The sequence below is a fragment of the Oryx dammah genome, unplaced genomic scaffold, assembly GCF_014754425.2.
Source record: "Oryx dammah isolate SB20612 unplaced genomic scaffold, SCBI_Odam_1.1 HiC_scaffold_29, whole genome shotgun sequence".
NCBI classification, from domain to species: Eukaryota; Metazoa; Chordata; class Mammalia; order Artiodactyla; family Bovidae; genus Oryx; species Oryx dammah.
The window spans coordinates 12,159,973-12,175,944 of NW_024070213.1; the positions used below are offsets into that span (position 1 = coordinate 12,159,973).

The 15,972-nt window shown below is 43.3% G+C and overlaps 1 protein-coding gene and 1 long non-coding RNA gene across 5 annotated transcripts in view; one reads left to right on the forward strand and one right to left on the reverse strand.

Moving 5' to 3' along the window:
• The window catches only part of ERC1 (ELKS/RAB6-interacting/CAST family member 1), a 273,734-nt gene extending 269,263 nt beyond the window's left edge, over window positions 1-4,471 (reverse strand). For 3 of the 4 annotated variants that reach the window (XR_005719752.1, XR_005719751.1, XM_040233666.1), the window contains exon 1: window positions 4,369-4,471. The gene's annotated coding sequence lies outside the window, so the exon portion shown is untranslated. The remainder of the gene's footprint in view (window positions 1-4,368) is intronic. The other variant, XR_005719753.1, reaches the window with a different exon arrangement.
• A 91-nt stretch (window positions 4,472-4,562) lies between these two features.
• Window positions 4,563-5,532, forward strand: LOC120857847. The gene is made up of 2 exons (XR_005719754.1): window positions 4,563-4,789; window positions 5,304-5,532. It is a non-coding gene; the product is annotated as an uncharacterized LOC120857847 (long non-coding RNA).
• Window positions 5,533-15,972: the final 10,440 nt, after the last annotated feature.

Consider the following 15,972-nt stretch of genomic DNA (forward strand, 5'->3'; position numbering starts at 1 on the left):
TTCTATAGCTAAGAAGTGACAGCAATCCACAGTTTTTAAGCAAATTAATACTGTAATTATTTTGCTTTTTTAAGACAGCACACCTTTTCACAGAAAGGAGAAGTGACACCCACACCACTCAACATTCCAGCCAGGTCAAACCATCTTCATATCACTCACCTGCCTTATCGCATTCTTGCCTTTGGGTCCTGCACACGTGGTTTCCTCATCGTGCATCCTTTTCATCTAGCCAAATCGTGCTTGTCCTTAAGAGATCTCATCTTAGATCTTCCTACAGTCCTATTAGGGATCCATCCTATAAGCTGATGTACAACCCTGTCTGCCATCTACCCAAACACTTAACATAGCAGACCACAAGAGCCTGTTAACTTGTCCTCTTTTCCCAACTACAACGGAACTCCTTGCTGAGGTTCCATCCCTGTTCAGGGAACCAGATCCCATCTGCCACAACTAAAAGACTCACAACCAAGTAAACAGTAAAAAATTGCTTTTAAAAAAGAGAATATTAACAGTAAACACTAAATGGCTTCACTGCCATTTAACTGGAAATAAAGTAATTCACAAACATTTTTCCCACGTACTGTGCAAAACAATACTTAAAAACCAAATGTCAGGGAATGACCGCTGATGGGTTTGGGACTTCTTTTGGAGAGGATGAAAATGTTCTAAAACTGATCGTGGTGATGAATGTACCCCCCCCCCAAAAAAACTTAAACTGTACACTTTAATGGGTGAATTGTATGGTATGTGGATTATCCCTCAATAAAGCCATTATTAAAAAAAAAAAAAAGTCTGTGGGTAGTTAAGACTGCAATTATAAAAACAAATATTAAGTCTGTGAAAAAAATATCTAGAGAATAAAATACTTGTTATTTTTATGCAATTTTAAAATAGTTTAATGCCATACTAATGCACAAAATTTCACTGGTTAGGAAAAACAAGAAACTGAAAACAGTGTCTGCCTTCAGTAACAACTGAATGGAGAAGAGACTTATTTTTTTCCCTGTGTATTTTTATAACTTCTGATTTGATACATGTGTTTAAAAAAATAAGTGTATAAATGATCAATAACAATAACGTCATACCTCTCCTCGAAGTGAAGGTTGCTCAGTCGTGTCCGACTCTCTGTGACCCCATGAACTATACAGTCCATGAAACTCTCCAGGCCAGAATACTGGAGTGGGTAGCCTTGCCCTTCTCCAGGGGATCTTCCCAACCCAGGGATAGAACTCAGGTCTCCCACATTGCAGGCAGGTTCTTTACCAGCTGAGCCACAAGGGAAGCCCTCGCCTTAGTACAAGTATAAACTCCCAGGCTGCATATTTTGTTCTGAAAAGAATAAAGTATGAAATATATATTTTTAAAATATATATATATGATTTTATTTTAAATATAAAACATATTTATATATGATTTACCACATATAAATCATAAAACGATATATAATTTAAATATATAGATTTATACATTTATTTATTTTAAATCAATCCAAGGAAGTAAAAAACTGATTCTTCCATTTGCCTCCATCTCACACTAAAAAGCATTTAGTCATCTCTCTGATATTAGACATCAGGCAGAATTCTTTCCTGCCCAACAGTCTGACACATCTTTAAACAATGACATAGTTGATCATTCCCTCCTCCTTGAAAACTTCCTTTCCTTCATTTCCAGTACATCACACTCTCCTGGTTTTCCTTCTACCTCAATGGCCTCTTATTAATCTCCTTTGCTGAGTTCCTCTTCATTTCCCCAGAAGGTATCCAGAAGGTAAGTTCTATGAAGGTGAGAATGTTAGTCAGTGTTGTTCACTACTATATTCTCAATGGCTAAAAAATGTACCCAGACCATACTCAAAAAATAACTGTTGAATGAATAAATGAATGAGCCAGCACCCCAAAGGCTCACATTTTGAAAAAGCAAGTCATAGAAATAAACTGTATTACACATAACCTTTACGCTTAATTTACTTTATTACATTTTATGTCTGAAACTCCATAATCAATACACTGTTTGTTATTTGATTAGCCAAAATACTTCACTCCCTCATCTTTCTCCATCAACATTTTTGTCATAGTATGTGCAAAACACATTTAATAGTTCTTATACTGTCTCTAAAAGCATAAATGTAGCATAGAAAAAGAACAGTTGTTGCTTTAAGAATCTTCACTTTTCGTTTCAGTATTAAAGTTGACCTAATAGACTGACATATTTATCTGACCTTAGTAATTTAAAAAAAGGGCGGGGGAATACCCCAGTAGACTCAACAAAGATATCACGGTAATGACTAGTAAATGACACTTCTTAAAAATAAAACATACCGGTTTTCTCAGGCATAAGAAATCCTAAAGAGAAATAGATCACCCTATACTTTTCCCAAATTATATGACTGCATTGCAATAAGGAGAACCACATCCCACTGTCAGCCATGGAAATATCATTTTAGCAAAATACACAGTTTCACCTGGTATCTCAGTTCACATCTGTCCTCATATATACTCAATTAAGTCAAAGTATAATATGAAAGCCAAAACCAGATATGTGAATTTTAATCTTTCCAAGTGACTAATCCAGTATCAAAACCATTATTATATCAACTTACAGTCTGACTTGTCTGAATAGTTAATTAAATCTTTTGTTTATAACTACAAATTGGACCACACCTATTTTCACTTAATAGCTATTATATCATCTGTTTCCTATAAGTTTCTTCAAGCAGAAGTATTTGCTGGAGGATAATAGTCTGCTCATTAAGTAGACATGTTAAAAAAGGCAACCACTGACACTCACCCTGTATATTTCTCTCTTGGGTTACAGGAAAGCACTTCTCTGGCTATGTTCCCAAATAAATTGAATAAGCCTTGGGAAAGTCACTGCTTAAATTCCATTTCATGACTGTTTCTCTTCCTCCATAAATGAATTATTGAGAGTCATGCCTACTTCCATCTATTACATAATACATGTCCATCTCAGGGCCTGTTTTCCGAGCAAGAAATAGCTTAAATGATATTAACTGACAGGTAAGGCCAGGGAGTTCTGTAATCTGATGGGGAGCAGGAATCCAGAAAAGGAGATTTTGATTTAATGTGCTAAGTTGTGAAACACTCCTGTGAAGAACCTTTACTCTTAGAACATCTCCCTATGCAGTTACAGACACATGCTCCCAAAAACATTTCAAGAGCACCTGACTTTAAGAATGTTTCTCTAAAATGTAGGGACCTACCAAAAAATTATATTCCACTTTAAGTGTCTTAATAAAGACATGCAACTGAGAAACTTCAGAAATCTCCAATAATTATCAAACACAAAACAGCTAACTGTCAAGATCTATTAAAAACTGAGTTGCAAAAGACAGTCATGCTTTAAAACATTTAAGTATGTTTCATTTAATTAGAGCCAATAGGAATGTGCAAATTGTTCATTTCATCCATCCAAAGCAGTCAACCACAACCACCTGCAACTACTCCTCAGAAACGTGACTTCCAAAGGAACCACCTGATCCTCGGGCCTTCTCTTAAGGGGCCAGGATAAAACTTGAAGATGAGGTATACAGATCGTATAGGCACCAAAATAAATAAATAAAAGACTGGAAGATAACGCCTTTTAGAAATTAAGTGTAAGGGGACCTATTACCTAATGTTGCTGCCAGAATGAAGTTGTCTAACCCAAGATCTCGGCTCCCCTTCAAGGGTGTAAAACTCCAAACCCGTCCACGCTCCACAATTTCCCCACCCTGAGCCAAAAGCTGAGGGAGTCGCTTCCCTCCTCGACCCCCACCCCGCCAAAAGGGGGGAAAAAAAAAAAAACAAGCCCTAAGTAGAAACGTGAGACCTAGTGCAATAGCTTCTCCAACTGCCTCAAAGGCAACATCCACAGCTCATCTCCTTTCTGGAAGCCAACCCTCCATCTCCCATCTTACTACTTCACAGGAGAGTCCAGAATCCTTGTCTCTTTCAACGCTGCATATCGGTACCCAAACCCCAGACCGACCCGACCGCACCCCAGCCTCCCGGGGCTCCCCGAGGCGTGCACGTCCCCACCTCGCCCGCAACATCACGCCTCTGAAGCCGGCCTCCCGCAGCCCCCACTGGTCCCCGCCGTCGCCGCCCCCCAAGCCGCTCCAGGGACACCCGCCGGTGGGCTGGGTGGGGCCGCCCTCCCGGACGTCCCATCCCCCCGGCAGGGCGCGGAGGGGGAGGGGTCCCCGCGCCTCACCTACGGCTCCGCCCTCCCCGGGGGCGCGCTGCCCGGACCCAGCCAGGGCCGTGGGGAGGAGCGGGAGCAGGAGAGCCGAGGGCCCTGGCGCCAGCGACAGGCGGGAAGCTCCAGGCGCCGCCCGATCCCGAGCTGCCGCCACCGCGGCCGTCTCACCCTCCTCTGGGCTGCCGATGCCGCTGCCAGCCCGGGCGCCGCCGCCGCCACTACCGCCGCCGCCACAGCTCGGCCCGGGCGCCCGACGTCACCGCGCCCCGCCCCCTGCGCGAGTCCTCAGCCCCGCCCCGGGCCGACGTCAGCGCGAGCCCCGCCCCTGCCCGGCCGCGCCCGCTCGCCGTCCCGCAGCCTCCTGGGAGGGCGACTCGGCCGCGCGCGGACCTCGGGCGGCCTTCCAAGGGGCCGGTGGGCTGGGGGATGGCGGGCGCGGGTGCACACGCGCACACACTCCCCGCGCGGCGCGCTCGGCGTCTGTCTCCTTCCGCTTGCCGTAGGAGGCGGTGCGGCGCTGACAGTGGGCAACCACTACCGCCTCGGTGGACTGGTGCCGCGCCGCCGGTGCCCAGGTCTCCGGAGGCAGGTGAGTTTCCCGCCCCGAGGCCCTCGGACTACCCGCACCGCCCGGAGACCCCGCCGGCGGCCTGTCCGCGGTTCACCTCGGCGGCCTCCCCTGTCCTCGCGGGTGGCAGGCGGCCCCGCGTCGGGCGCCCCAGTTTGTGGTGCCGAAGCGCTGGCAGGTTTCCTAGTCTGAGGCGCGCACCGTTACTGTGAGGCTGTAGGTAAGCTGTCGCGGCCCGAAGAGTGATGATGTGGGTTGTTTGCAGCCCCTGCCAGCGAGTGTTTTATCAGTAAACACCCTGAGAGCAATTGAGTCACAGCAGCGTGAGTTCCCTCGTGGTCCCACCGCCACCTTCGCGCCCCTCCTCAGGGTCCTCGCTCGTCACCGCGTCCCCCTCCGCCCAGCGTCGCCGCCCTCGGGTTCCCCCGGTCTCGGTCCTGCTACACCGTCGCCCCCTTCTGTACGATCAGGACTGCTGCCAGGGGACGGCGCGGTCCTGCCGAACGAAGCGTCCTAGAGTATTTGATTTTCTCAGACTCTTCACTCAGGAAAAGCTTACCCTCTGTGGCTCATGGTCCTCCTCACCTGACTGCCGATCCGCTCGTCCTGTAAGCTCCCCAGCGATGTGAGGAGGTAGAAGGAAAGCAAAGTGGACTTCGTGCTGTCTACCTGGTTTCCCCTCGCCCATCCTCTACTTGTGTGACCTTGGGAAGATCCCAGTACTTCTGGGTTCTGCTTTTCTTAACTGTAAAGTGGGGTGTGGACGAGATGTCTCAGGTTTATCGTCAAACCCTGAAATGTGTGGGTTTGAAGAGTGGAAGATGCCAAGTTAAGCATTGTTCTGCCTACACAGGAATACTGTCCACATCACAGGCTTAGAAAATTTTTTGGTTTCTCTTTTTTGTCATTCCACTGTTCTTGTTTCTTATTCCCTACACTGCCCTACATATGTTTTTTTTTTTCTTTAATCTACTTTTTTTTTGTTTGTTTGTTTTGGCCAACTCACACAGCATTCGGAATCTTAGTTCCCTGACCAAGGATGGAACCCATTCCCCCTGCACTGGAAACATGGAGTCTTAACCACCGGACCACCAGGAAAGTCCCAGGGTTTTTTTGTTGTTTTTTTTTAATTAAAGCTGGCTGAGTACATTCTTTAATTGCCTCCTCTTCCTAAAACCCTGTTAAAATGCTCATAAAGAAATGAAAAGTGATACAAACCAGTACAGAACAGAAAATGGGAAGGGAGCCACCAAATTGTTGTTGTTGTTGTTAATTTTACACCAAGAAAGTGAGTGTGGTCTGATTAAACAAAATGGAAGAAACCATAGTTTGGAATAGGTGTAGGGAATGAGTACTGCAGTTGAGGAAGGAGGCCTAGCAGCCAGAAGTGATTTAAAGAAACTGAAATTTGGAGTCATCAGCACAACAGGCCAAGAGTGAGAAGCAGGGATGAAAACAAGGAAGCTAAATAAAGGTTTCTATGTAGAACAGCAGTACCCAGCCCTCCCCACCCCATACCTCAGATACAATAGCTAGGCATTTATCCCAGGCTAAAAGTCAAGTTCTTATAATCTCTGGGGAGCATTTAATGACTAAGAGTAAAGCATTCTTTATTCTGGCACAATAGCCAGCTTCCTACCCACTCACCCTAGAGTGAAGTTGGCAAGACCCTCCCAAGTTATAAAGATTCGTCATCAGCGTCCAACTATTTCATTTTAGATATGAACAAATAACCAAGGGCTGTTAGGTATTTAAGGGAAGTCTCCAACTTGGGGCTGACAGAGGAGAAAATATGACCATAGAGGAAAAAGACACTTCAGAGAACTTAAAAAAATATAGTATGCTCCCAACTTATTAGAGCTATGAAACAAGGATAATATACTCATATAAGTTAACACTCCAGGAACAAAAAGTAAATCTTAAATTAGAAATAAGAAATTGCCAAAATTGTAAATTCAAAGTTATGACCAACCTAGATAGCATATTCAAAAGCAGAGACATTATGCCAACTAAGGTCCATCTAGTCAAGGCTATGGTTTTTCCTGTGGTCACGTATGGATGTGAGAATTGGACTGTGAAGAAGGCTGAGCGCCGAAGAATTGATGCTTTTGAACTGTGGTGTTGGAGAAGACCCTTGAGAGTCCCTTGGACTGCAAGGAGATCCAACCAGTCCAATCTGAAGGAGATCAGCCCTGGGATTTCTTTGGAAGGAATGATGCTAAAGCTGAAACTCCAGTCCTTTGGCCACCTCATGCAAAGAGTTGACTCATTGGAAAAGACTGTGATGCTGGGAGGGATTGGGGGCAGGAGGAGAAGGGGACGACAGAGGATGAGATGGCTGGATGGCATCACTGACTCGATGGACATGAGTTTGAGTGAACTCCGGGAGTTGGTGATGGACAGGGAGGCCTGGCGTGCTGCGATTCATGGGGTCGCAAAGAGTCAGACACGACTGAGCGACTGAACTGAACTGAAAGTCCATGAAGTTTTAAGGAAAATAGAAATATGCAAAGAGATGGAAATTGCAAGAGAAAATATAAGAAAAAGTCAATCCAACAGGACTAATATTATAAGAGAAAGAGAAAACAGTAAATAAAAGATGGAAAATTATCCCAGAAATAATGGAAGAAACTTTCCCAGAGCTAAAAACTGTCCACTGGTGGAGAGCAAAAACAGAAAACAACCTTGTGAAATGTTAAAACGCTGAAGATACAAATAGGTCCTGAATTTCCCAGGAAAAAAGTGACCCATAAAAGAGACTGTGATTAGAATTCTTACCAGCAATAGTAGATATGAGAAGATAACAAAGACCTTCAAGTTTCTGAGGGAAATATTTCTTGAGCTTGAAATTCTAGGAATTTTTTTTAAAAAACAACAACAGCTATTCCTAGCTGAACTATCATTAAAAGATCAGAATGAGAACATTTTCAGTTATGCAGAGATTGAAAACATCAAGCACCCACATAGGCTTTTTTTCAAAGTTACTTAACCATGAGGTAGAAATGAGATATCTGACACTACTGACCAGGAATCAGTGGATCTAATTCAGAAGTAAAGGGATGTCCCAAGAGCTAGGCTAGGGCTTCCCTGGTGGTCCAGTGGTTGAGAATCTGCCTTCCAACACAGGGGACATGAGTTTGATATCTAGTCAGGAGAACTATGATCCAGCAAGCCACAGGGCAGCTGAGCCCTTGTGCCATAACTACTGAGCCTGTGCCTTCTAGAGCTGGTGCTCTGCAACAAGGGAAGCCCCCTTGTGCTCCAATGAAGACTCAGCACAGCCAAAAATTAATAAATAGCTAGGCTAGATTGGGATGGAAGGATAGGCATTCTGGGAGAGAAATCTGAAAAATAATTGAACTGTAATTACTCGATAGAAAGCTTAGTGCTGGTGTCTAATCTTGCTGTAATTAAAGCATAGTTTATAAATTATACTGATGTTGACAATGTAAAGGTAAAAATATGACTGGCAGTTGAAGATGTGAAACATAGAGAGGAAAGGTAGAGGTAAAGCACTCCAGAAATGATGTCTGTAGTTGGCAGAATCAGAAACAGTTGCTAAAATGTACTGTAACAAGTAGGAAAAGTCGCCAGTGGAGGAGCGAGGAGTTATTAGGCTTATTGAGAGGATGGGAAGACACAAAGTGTAGGGTTTATAATTAAGCTAAATTGTGATCAAGAAATAGAAGACTTAATATTGTTACAATAAGCAATACTCCTTTATTTGCTCTACAGAGTCTATGCAATCCTATCAAAAATTCCAATTGCCTTTTCCCCCCCAGAAATTGACAAGCAGATCCTAAAATTCACATGGCAGTGCAAGGGACTCAGAATAGCCAAAAGAATCATGAAGAAAAAAGTTGAAACATTCATTCTTCCTGATTTCAAAGCTGACTACAGAGCTATAATAATCAAGGTAATATGTAGTACTGGAATAATAATAGAAGTATATATTGTGGAAAAGAATTGAGAGTTCAAAAATAACCCACACGTTTGTGGGCATTTGATTCACTGGGGAACTAATAGTCTTCTCAACAAAGTGTGCTGGGACAATTGTATAACCACATGCAAAAAAAATGAAATCGGACCTCTACCTCACATATACAAAAACATTCACAATGGATCACAGCCCTAAATATAAATGCTGAAACTACAGTAATTTTAGATAAAAGCAGGTGTAAATCTTGACGACCTTGGATTAGGTAATAGTTTCTTAGCTATGAAACTAAAACTGTGACAAAATTTTTAAACTGGATTCCATCAAAATGGAATATACAAAACTTTTGTATGTTCAGCTTTAAAAAGGAAGGGTATTCTGACACATGCTACAATGTGGTGAACTTTGGAGACATTATGCCAAATGAAATAACCCAATCACAAAAGGACTGTACATGGTACAGTTTGACTTATCTGAGGTATCGGGAATAGTAAAAGTCACAGAGACAGAAAGCATCAGTGGTTGCCATAGATTGGGGAAAGGCAGATGGCCATTTGCAAACCAGCCAAACCTGCCAATGTCTTGATCTTGGATATCCAGCCTCCAGAAATGTGTAAAGTACATTACTGTTATTTAAGCTGCCCAGTCTGTGATGTTACGTGAGCCGTACCAGGCTAATAACATATTTTGGTACTGATAAGTGGGGTGCCACTGTAACAAATACCTTAAAAATGTGGAAGGGGCTTTGCTAGTGGGTAATGAATAGAGGCTTCCCAGGTGGCACTAGTGATAACCCTCCTGCCATCACAGGAGACTCAGAAGACTCAGGCTTGATCCCTGGGTAGGAAAGATCCCCTGGAGGAGGCCATGGCAACCCACTCCGGTATTCTTGCCTTGAGAATCCCAAAGAGTTGGACATGACTGAAGCAACTTAGCACAACACAGCACACAGTGAGTAGAAGCCGAAAGGTTTTTGAGGTGCGTTTTGGGAAAAGCCTAGATTACCTTGAAGAGACACTCTTGGTAGAATTAATGCAAGTTAAAAGGTGACTGTGATGAGATCTCAGGAATGAGGAGCGTGCTATTGGAAACCGGAGGAAAGGTGACCCTATTTATAAAGTGGCAGAGAAAGTCAAACTGTTTCCTAGTGTTCTGTGGAAGGTAGAAATTAAAAGTAATAAACTTTGATATTTAGCTGCAGAGATTTCTGAGCAGTGTTTGTGGTGCAGCCAAATTTCTTCTTACTCCTTAGAGTATACAGGAGGTGAGAGAGAAAGGAGTTGTTAAGCAAAAATGAACCAGAAGTTGAAGATTTGGAAAATTCTTAGCTTAGCTGCAATATAGTAACTTGCAAGAAAAATGTATTGGTGATCATTTTGTAATATGTTTAAATGTCAAATCACTATGTTGTACACCGGAAACTAACATGATAATGTACATCAACTATACTTCAGTTTTAAAAAAAGAAATACACATTTGGTCATTCAGACAACTAAAATATACCTCTCATATATATTTGGTCTTTATCCAAGGTTCTTGACACAGCTCCCAAAACCCTTGGAATTTCCTGAGGAACAAGAGCAACAGGAACTTCTGTTGTAGTGTTCAGTCCTTGTTCCTCAGTTCCTGAAATCACTTTCAGAGCCATAAAGGTGAAATAGGTATCCTGTTATTTAAGTGTTTATGTTAATGAGGTGACTTTTGGAAAGCCCTAAGGATGGAGGTCGTTAGCAAAGGACTCAACCAGGGAATACAGGGTTGGAACTTCAGCCCCACCCCCTTACCTCCATGGAGGGGAGAGAAACTAGAGGCTGAATCAGTTGCCAATGACCAATGATTTGATCAATCATATCTAAGTAATGAAGCCTCCACAACACTCCACAAGGACAGGGTTCAGAGAGCTGCCTGTTGGTGACTTCCTGGAGAAATGGGAGAGTGGCAAGCAGGAGGGGGCTTGTTATCTCTGCGCCGTCTCCCCATGCCTTGCCCTGTGCGTCTCTTCCATCTGGCTGTTCTTTTTATAATAAATCAGTCATCCAGTGTGTAAAAATTTTTCTCTGAGTTCTGTGAGCCACTCTGGCAAATTAATCAAACCCAAGAAGGCAGTTGTGAGAATCTCTGATTAATAACCCAGTCAGTCAGAAGTACAGGTCACAGCCTGAACTTGCAGTTAGCATCCTGAGTTGGGAGAGATTGTTGGAACCGGTAGTTTGTGGCCAGTGGGTCAGAAGCACAGGTAACAACCTGGCTTGCACCTGGCATCCTGAGATGGGGGTGAGGGGTGTACAGCAGTCTGTGAGCTGCACAGCCTGATGCTGTCTCTGTGTAGATAATGTCAAAATTGAGTCGAGGTGTAGGACACCCAGCTGGTACCCAGAGACTTGCTCCTTGTTGGTGTGGAGAACCACCCGACTCCTCACATGTAGGAATTACATGCACAACCCATTTACTATCCATATTACACAAAAAGAAGATGTCCTGGGAAACATGTCAAGGGTGTAGCTAGACAAACGTTTGATAAAGAGATCATGGGTCCAATTCATGGATTTCATCAGTCATCTCATAAGTAGCCAGGAATAGAACTAAGATTATACCGGCAGAAACACTGCCAATTTGGACTAAGGGCATAGAGACAAGAAAATGGAGGAATGCTGTCAGACTTCTGAGATTCTTAGGATAGGACACTAGAGCTATCTGGCTGCCAGTTACATTACCCATCAAGAAAATGGAAAAATGACAACAAACGGGATTCAGAGATCAGCACAGCTGCTACTTCAGCCACCAGCCCACAGAATACAAGTCTAGGGGGCAAGGCTGTCTCCTTGGTTTCAGTGGAGCCTGCTACCAACCAATGCCTCAGGAATAAACCTGCTGCCCAGGGCTGAGGGGGTGGAGTCACCACTCAGGACCAAAAGGATAAGGTTGCCACCCCAGTGGGCCCAGAGGGCAGAGCATTGAGCCCAAAGAGTTCTTCTTGAGCCTTAAAAAAAGGCTCAGTTCAAGGCATGCTTTGGACCCATTCCCTTTTCTGATTTCTCTCTTTTAGAATGGAATATCTCTGTATGCCTGTCTCAGCATTGTATTCTGGAAGCACATAACTTGTATCACAGGCTCACAGCTAGGGAGGAATTTTGTCTTAGAATGAATCATATCTCAAGTCTCAACCATACCCAAGGATCAGATGAGACTTTGTGCTTAGAGTCGATGCTGGAATGGGTTAAGACTTGGGATTGGGGTGAATGTGTTTTACATGTGAAAAGGGCAAGAATTTGGGGTATCCAGAGGACAGAGTGTTTTAGACTGAACTGTATTCTCCCAAAATTTATGTGTGGAAGCCCTAACCCACATGTGTCTGTATTTGGCGACAGGGTTGTTAAAGAGCCAACTGAGGTTAAATGAGGTCATATGCAGTCTATGGTATTTTGTTATGTCAGCCCTAGTGGACTGATTCAGACAGCACCAGGAAAAAAACAGACAACTCACAGAGTGAGAAAAAAATTTTGCAAACCATATACCTAATATTTTATCTAGAACATTTAAATAATTCTTAAAACTCAACAATAAAAATACAACTCATTAAAAATAGGTACAGGATTTGAGTAGATATTTCTCTAAAGAAGTTGTATAAATAGCCAATAAGTATGTATGAAAATGCTGAACATCGTCAGTTATTAGGGAAATGCAGTGGAATCCACTTCCCACCCATTAGGATGGCCATAATCAAAAAGGTGTGTAACTGTCAGTGAGAAATCAGAACCGTTATAGACACCTGGTGGAAATATAAAATGGTACAGTCACTTTGTGCAACAATCTCACCCTTACCTTCTAGGGACTTCCCAGACAGTCCAGTGGTTAAGACTGCCCTTCTACTGCAGGGAGCATGGGTTTGATCCCTGCTCCAGGAACTAAGATCTCACATGCCACATGGTGTGGCAAAAAAAACAAAAAACAGCAATTCTACACCTAGCTGTATATGTAAGAGAATTTAAAATATCCACACAAAATCACAATAATTTGTATATGAATTCACAATCACTGAGCAGTGGAAACTAAATCATGAATAAATTACCAAAAACCATAATTTTTAATTTCTGGCCTGCAAGAAAGTAAAGGAATTGTTCTCAAAGACTCAGTAGCTTATAAGAAAGCAAATATTTATTTCTAACAGCTGGAGTTTGACAGCCGGAGGAGGGGCAGTCAGCTGCTGTGCTGAATCAGATTCACCTGTCACCTGCGTTTTGTTTTTCTCATGATGAAAAACAAGCGCACAGGAGGTAAGCTGAGGAAATTCATTGCAGCCTCTGCTCAGGTATGTCATATGTCATTAACCAAAGTAAGTCACACAGCAAGGTCCAACATAATGGTGTGGGAAAGTACATGCCTTTCCCCTTAAGAAAACTTCCTAAAAAATTGTGCACACCACTTGTTTATATCCCATGGTATGGTAAGAGCTTAGCTCACGGTCATTCCTTGCTGAAGGGCTAGTTGGGAAATACAGATTTTATTGTGGATGGGCATGCATCCAGTTAAAATTAAGAAGTTATATTACTGAAATAATACAGAGACTACTCTCTAACAACAATAATATAGATTGAGAGACAACTATCAATCTGCCAGAAATTTCTAAAACAATTGTTTAGTTGCTCACTCATGTCCAACTCTTTGTGACCTCATGGACTATAGTTCACCAGGCTCTTCATGGGATTTTCCCAGCAAGAATACTGGAGTGGGTTGCCATTTCTTTCTCCAGGGGATCTTCCTGCCCCAGGGATCAAACCCATGTTTCCTGCACTGGCAGGCAGATTCTTTACCAAAGAGCCACAAGGAACGCCTCTAAAACAATGATATTTTAAAATTTTAAATAGACATTAGATGCATCTGAAGAACAAAATGAGGTAGAAGATGCAGTGGAAGAATTAAACTGCCTAATTAAACTGCTTAATAAACTCTCAAACTGCTTGGAATGCAGCACAGAGAGACAGGGAGATGAAAATATGATGAGTTTAAAGACGTGGTAGAAAAGGCAGTCTCCTACTTTAAGAGTACTTTAAGGAGATTATAATGGAAGGAGGTGACTGTTCATATAATGGGTGAGGACTTTCCAAACTAATAAGCAAAATAAATCTACAGATCAGGAGTTGCTAAGAACAGAATCAGTCAAAAGAAATGCAGCCTAGATACAATGGAGTGGAACTGAGAACCTAAAGAACAACACGTCTTAAATTCACTTGTGTTGGTTTCCCAGGACTACTGGAACAGAATGCCACAGCTGAGTGGCTTAACATCATAGGAGTTTAGAGTCACAGTTCCAGAGGCTCAGTTCAGTTCAGTTCAGTTCCTCACTCATGTCCAACTCTTTGTGGCCCCATTGACTGCAGTACTCCAGGCTTCCTGTCCATCACCAACTCCAGGAGCTTGCTCAAACTCCTATCCATCGAATCGGTGACGCCACCCAACCATCTCATCCTCTGTCATACCCTTCTCCTTCCTCCAGTCTTTCCCAGCATCAGGGTCTTTTCCAATGAGTCAGTTCTTCACTTCAGGTGGCCAGAGTATTGGATCTTCAATATAGTCCTTCCAATGAACACCCAGGACTGATCTCCTTTAGGATGGACTGGTTGGATCTCCTTGCACTCCAAGGGACTCTCAAGTCTTCTCCAACACCACGGTTCAAAAGCATCAATTCTTTGGCGCTCAGCTTTCTTTATGGTCCAACTCTCACATCCATACATGACTGCTGGAAAAACCACAGCTTTGACTTTTCAGACCTTTGTTGGTAAAATAATGTCTCTGCTTTTTAATATGCTATCTAGGTTTGTCATACTTTTCTTCCAAGGAGCAAGCATCTTTTAATTTCATGGCTGCAGTCACCATCTGCAGTGATTTTGGAGCCCAGGAAAATAAAGTCTGACACTGTTTCCATTTTTTACCCATCTGTTTGCCATGAAGTGATGGAATTGGATGCCATCATCTTTGTTTTTTGAATGTTGAATTTTAAGCCAGCTTTTTCACTCTCCTTTTTAATGTTCATCAAGACACTCTTTAGTTCTTCACTTTCTGCCATAAGGGTGCTGTCATCTGCATATCTGAGGTTATTGTTATTTCTCCTGGCAATCTTGATTCCAGCTTGTGCTTTATCCAGCCCACCATTTCACATGATGTACTCTGCATAGAAGTTAAAAAAGCAGAGTGACAGTATACAGCCTTGACGAATTCCTTTCCCAATTTGGAACCAATCCATTCTTCCATGTCCAGTTCTAACTGTTGGTTCTTGACCTGCATACAGGTATTTTAGGAGTCAGGTGAGGTACTCTGGTATTCCCATCTCTATCAGAATTTTCCACAGTTTGTTGTGATCCACACAGTAGAAGGCTTTAGCATAGTCAGTGAAGCAGATGTTTTTCTGGAATTTTCTTGCTTTTTCTATGGTCCAGCAGATGTTGGCAATTTGATCTCTGGTTCCTCTGCCTTAGAGGCGTGCGGTCTAAAATCAAGGTGACAGCAGGGCCTTGTTCCTTCTAAACAGGAGAGGGCATCCTTTCTGCCCCTCCCTTGTTTCTGGTAATCTGCCGGCAGTCCTTGGCATTCCATGGCTTGCATCTGCGGCACTGCACTGTCTGCCTTCCATCTGTGTATCTGTCTTTTTTCCTCTGCTGATAAGGAACTCAGTTATATTGGATTAAGGGCCCACCCTCCTCCAGTACAACCTTCAGCTCAGTTCAGTTCAGTTCAGTCCCTCAGTTGTGTCCGACTCTTTGCGACCCCATGAATTGCAGCACGCCAGGCCTCCCTGTCCATCACCAATTCCCGGAGTTCACTCAGACTCACGTTCATCGAGTCAGTGATGCCATCCAGCCATCTCATCCTCTGTCGTCCCCTTCTCCTCCTGACCCCAAACCCTCCAGCATCAGAGTCTTTTCCAATGAGTCAACTCTTCGCATGAGGTGGCCAAAGTATTGGAGTTTCAGCTTTAGCATCATTCCTTCCAAAGAAATCCCAGGGCTGATCTCCTTCAGATTGGACTGGTTGGATCTCCTTGCAGTCCAAGGGACTCTCAAGAGTCTTCTCCAACACCACAGTTCAAGAGCATCAATTCTTCAGCACTCAGCCTTCTTCACAGTCCAACTCTCACATCCATACATGACCACTGGAAAAACCATAGCCTTGACTAGACGGACCTTAGTCAGCAAAGTAATGTCTCTGCTTTTGAATATGCTATCTAGGTTGGTCATAACTTTTCTTCCAAGGAGTAAGCGTCTTTTAATTT